The sequence below is a fragment of the Astatotilapia calliptera genome, chromosome 3 (genome assembly GCF_964374335.1).
Source record: "Astatotilapia calliptera chromosome 3, fAstCal68.1, whole genome shotgun sequence".
NCBI classification, from domain to species: Eukaryota; Metazoa; Chordata; class Actinopteri; order Cichliformes; family Cichlidae; genus Astatotilapia; species Astatotilapia calliptera.
This window is the reverse complement of record NC_137424.1, coordinates 44,483,029-44,488,028: the sequence shown is the minus strand read 5'-3', so window position 1 is coordinate 44,488,028 and position 5,000 is coordinate 44,483,029. Positions and strand designations below refer to the sequence as shown.

Here is a 5,000-nt window from a genome sequence, read left to right as displayed (position 1 = left end):
GCTGTTACGCCCCACTTAATGAACGGAGTGTCGACTGGAGTGAGGGGTAACACAAAGTGAAAGGGAACACATGAACTACTGGAGAAAGATGTCAGTATACAAGATTTATTGCCTAAAACTACTACAGTACAAAAACACAGGGAAGCTCTTTTCTTCAGGGTCTCCAAGGCCAAAACAATAAACAAAACACCCCCTTTTAGCTAGAAATCAAAACCAAGTACCTTTTCTTCAGGGTCTCCAAGGCCAAAACAATAAACAAAACACCCCCTTTTAGCTAGAAATCAAAACCAAGTACTCACTAACCAAAAACAAAATACAATGGCTGAGCTCCCTGTCTAACCAAACCAGGAGAAAACAGGTGAAACAAAAATGGCAGAGAACCCCTACCTGCTTCCACAATGACAAACTAATTATCACAATAAGGGCACACCTTCGCTCACAATAAAAGAAAGAAAAACCAAAGTTCACAGAGGGTAAGTTCTCACACACATACACACAAAGGCCCAAACTCTACAGCTCACAGCTCTGGCAACATGAGGAAAATGGCAGGGGGTGTGGCAGTTTAGGATGGCAGCCTATATGCCGTGGCTGACGAGCTGGAGTACACCTCAGCTGCGGCTCATGAGGCAGACCTGCAACACAAGAAAAGGAGAAAAACAACTCATCTACAGAGGGAGAGCCACTAGAGGTCAGCGACCGTAACAACAGCCAAAAGCTCTAACCGATTGCGCCACAGAGACTGACAACCCGCAACCCACAGGTGTCGAGACTGGACGGGGGACTGGGGGAGGGTGTTCAGGTCTCTTTGGTTGTGGGGTATACGATTGTGCAACAGAGACTGAGTGAAGCCAAGCAGGGGCGTCGAGAGAGGACCGGGTGGCTAGATGGAGGTGCTCTGGTACTTCCTCTCCATACCGCCTTGATTGTTTAAAATATGTGACTTGTAGGTCACACATACTTGGCAGCAAGTATGCAGTTGCGGACGAACAACAGCACCCCAAAGAATATCAGCCTTGATAAAACAGTTGACTGCGTTCATCAAACGACCGTCCTGGATATACCATGGTTGGTTAAAACATGGTTGATTATAACATGGTATAACCAACATAAGAGTTGCACTGCACGTTTGTGCAGGATTCTGAATTACCTGGCAATAACAGTGATATCGTCCCTGGGTGGGCTTGAACCACCAACCTTTCGGTTAACAGCCGAATGCGCTTACCCATTGCGCCACAGAGACTGACAACGCACAACCCACAGGTGTCGAGACTGGATGGGGGACTGGGGGAGGGTGTTCCGGTCTTTTTTGGTTGTTAACATCCGAAAGCTCTAACCGATTGCGCCACAGAAACTGACAACTCGCAACCCACAGGTGTCGAGGCTGGACGGGGGACTGGGGGAGGGTGTTCCGGTCTTTTTTGGTTGTGTGGTATACGATTGTGCAACAGAGACTGAGTGAAGCCAAGCAGGGGCGTCGAGAGAGGACCGGGTGGCTAGATGGAGGTGCTCTGGTACTTCCTCTCCATACCGCCTTGATTGTTTAAAATATGTGACTTGTAGGTCACACATACTTGGCAGCAAGTATGCAGTTGCGAACGAACAACAGCAACCCCAAACATGCATATCACCCTTGATAAAACAGTTGACTGCGTTCATCAAACGACCGTCCTGGATATACCATGGTTTGTTATAACATGGTTGATTATAACATGGTATAACCAACATAACTGTCATAAGTGTTGCACTGCACATTTGTGCAGCATTCTGAATTACCTGGCAATAACAGTGATATCGTCCCTGGGTGGGCTTGAACCACCAACCTTTCGGTTAACAGCCGAACGCGCTAACCAATTGCGCCACAGAGACTGACAACGCGCAAACCACAGGTGTCGAGACTGGACGTGGGAGTGGAGGAGGGTGTTCCGGTCTTTTTGGTTGTGGGGTAAACGATTTTGCAACAGAGACTGAGTGAAGCCAAGCAGGGGCGTCGAGAGAGGAACGGGTGGCTGGATGGAGGTGCTCTGGTACTTCCTCTCCATACCGCCTTGATTGTTTAAAATATGTGACTTGTAGGTCACACATACTTGGCAGCAAGTATGCAGTTGCGGACGAACAACAGCACCCCAAAGATGGATATCACCCTTGATAAAACAGTTGACTGCGTTCATCAAACGACCGTCCTGGTTATAACATGGTTATACCATGGTTGGTTAAAACATGGTTGATTATAACATGGTATAACCAACATAACTGTCATAAGAGTTGCACTGCACTTTTGTGCATTACCTGGCAATAACAGTGATATCGTCCCTGGGTGGGCTTGAACCACCAACCTTTCGGTTAACAGCCGAATGCGCTAACCCATTGCGCCACAGAGACTGACAACGAGCAACCCACAGGTGTCGAGACTGGACGGGGGACTGGGGGAGGGTGTTCCGGTCTTTTTTGGTTGTTAACAGCCAAAAGCTCTAACCGATTGCGCCACAGAGACTGACAACGCGCAACCCACAGGTGTCGAGACTGGACGGGGGACTGGGGGAGGGTGTTCCGGTCTTTTTGGTTGTGGGGTAAACGATTTTGCAACAGAGACTGAGTGAAGCCAAGCAGGGGCGTCGAGAGAGGATCGGGTGGCTGGATGGAGGTGCTCTGGTACTTCCTCTCCATACCGCCTTGATTGTTTAAAATATGTGACTTGTAGGTCACACATACTTGGCAGCAAGTATGCAGTTGCGGACGAACAACAGCAACCCCAAAGATGCATATCACCCTTGATAAAACAGTTGACTGTATTCATCAAACGACCGTCCTGGATATACCATGGTTTGTTGTAACATGGTTGATTATAACATGGTATAACCAACATAACTGTCACAACAGTTGCACTGCACTTTTGTGCAGAATTCTGAATTACCTGGCAATAACAGTGATATCGTCCTTGGGTGGGCTTGAACCACTAACCTTTCGGTTAACAGCCGAACGCGCTAACCAATTGCGCCACAGAGACTGACAACGCGCAAACCACAGGTGTCGAGACTGGACGTGGGAGTGGAGGAGGGTGTTCCGGTCTTTTTGGTTGTGGGGTAAACGATTTTGCAACAGAGACTGAGTGAAGCCAAGCAGGGGCATCGAGAGAGGATCGGGTGGCTGGATGGAGGTGCTCTGGTACTTCCTCTCCATACCGCCTTGATTGTTTAAAATATGTGACTTGTAGGTCACACATACTTGGCAGCAAGTATGCAGTTGCGGACGAACAACAGCACCCCAAAGATGGATATCACCCTTGATAAAACAGTTGACTGCGTTCATCAAACGACCGTCCTGGTTATAACATGGTTATACCATGGTTGGTTAAAACATGGTTGATTATAACATGGTATAACCAACATAACTGTCATAAGAGTTGCACTGCACTTTTGTGCAGCATTGTGCATTACCTGGCAAACACAGTGATATCGTCCCTGGGTGGGCTTGAACCACCAACCTTTCGGTTAACAGCCGAACGCGCTAACCGATTGCGCCACAGAGACTGACAACACTCAACCCACAGGTGTCGAGACTGGACGGGGGACTGGGGGAGGGTGTTCCGGTCTTTTTTGGTTGTTAACAGCCAAAAGCTCTAACCGATTGCGCCACAGAGACTGACAACCCGCAACCCACAGGTGTCGAGACTGGACGGGGGACTGGGGGAGGGTGTTCCGGTCTCTTTGGTTGTGGGGTATACGATTGTGCAACAGAGACTGAGTGAAGCCAAGCAGGGGCGTCGAGAGAGGACCGGGTGGCTAGATGGAGGTGCTCTGGTACTTCCTCTCCATACCGCCTTGATTGTTTAAAATATGTGACTTGTAGGTCACACATACTTGGCAGCAAGTATGCAGTTGCGGACGAACAACAGCACCCCAAAGATGCATATCACCCTTGATAAAACAGTTGACTGCGTTCATCAAACGACCGTCCTGGATATACCATGGTTGGTTAAAACATGGTTGATTATAACATGGTATAACCAACATAAGAGTTGCACTGCACGTTTGTGCAGCATTCTGAATTACCTGGCAATAACAGTGATATCGTCCCTGGGTGGGCTTGAACCACCAACCTTTCGGTTAACAGCTTAATGCGCTAACCCATTGCGCCACAGAGACTGACAACGAGCAACCCACAGGTGTCAAGACTGGACGGGGGACTGGGGGAGGGTGTTCCGGTCTTTTTTGGTTGTTAACATCCGAAAGCTCTAACCGATTGCGCCACAGAGACTGACAACCCGCAACCCACAGGTGTCGAGGCTGGACGGGGGACTGGGGGAGGGTGTTCCGGTCTTTTTTGGTTGTGGGGTATACGATTGTGCAACAGAGACTGAGTGAAGCCAAGCAGGGGCGTCGAGAGAGGACCGGGTGGCTAGATGGAGGTGCTCTGGTACTTCCTCTCCATACCGCCTTGATTGTTTAAAATATGTGACTTGTAGGTCACACATACTTGGCAGCAAGTATGCAGTTGCGGACGAACAACAGCACCCCAAAGAATATCAGCCTTGATAAAACAGTTGACTGCGTTCATCAAACGACCGTCCTGGATATACCATGGTTATACCATGGTTGGTTAAAACATGGTTGATTATAACATGGTATAACCAACATAACTGTCATAAGAGTTGCACTGCACTTTTGTGCAGCATTGTGCATTACCTGGCAAACACAGTGATATCGTCCCTGGGTGGGCTTGAACCACCAAACTTTCGGTTAACAGCCGAACGCGCTAACCCATTGCGCCACAGAGACTGACAACGTGCAACCCACAGGTGTCGAGACTGGACGGGGGACTGGGGGAGGGTGTTCCGGTCTTTTTGGTTGTTAACAGCCAAAAGCTCTAACCGATTGCGCCACAGAGACTGACAACCCGCAACCCACAGGTGTCGAGACTGGACGGGGGACTGGGGGAGGGTGTTCCGGTCTCTTTGGTTGTGGGGTATACGATTGTGCAACAGAGACTGAGTGAAGCCAAGC

The 5,000-nt window shown here is 49.1% G+C and overlaps 4 non-coding genes across 4 annotated transcripts; all 4 read right to left on the bottom strand.

Moving 5' to 3' along the window:
• Positions 1 to 1,166: 1,166 nt before the first annotated feature.
• Positions 1,167 to 1,240, bottom strand: trnan-guu (transfer RNA asparagine (anticodon GUU)). Its single transcript has one exon. It is a non-coding gene; the product is annotated as a tRNA-Asn (tRNA).
• Positions 1,241 to 1,792: 552 nt separating this feature from the next.
• trnan-guu (transfer RNA asparagine (anticodon GUU)) lies at positions 1,793 to 1,866 on the bottom strand. Its single transcript has one exon. It is a non-coding gene; the product is annotated as a tRNA-Asn (tRNA).
• A 439-nt stretch (positions 1,867 to 2,305) lies between these two features.
• trnan-guu (transfer RNA asparagine (anticodon GUU)) lies at positions 2,306 to 2,379 on the bottom strand. Its single transcript has one exon. It is a non-coding gene; the product is annotated as a tRNA-Asn (tRNA).
• Positions 2,380 to 3,453: 1,074 nt separating this feature from the next.
• On the bottom strand, positions 3,454 to 3,527 carry trnan-guu (transfer RNA asparagine (anticodon GUU)). The gene has a single exon. It is a non-coding gene; the product is annotated as a tRNA-Asn (tRNA).
• Between the last annotated feature and the right edge of the window lie 1,473 nt (positions 3,528 to 5,000).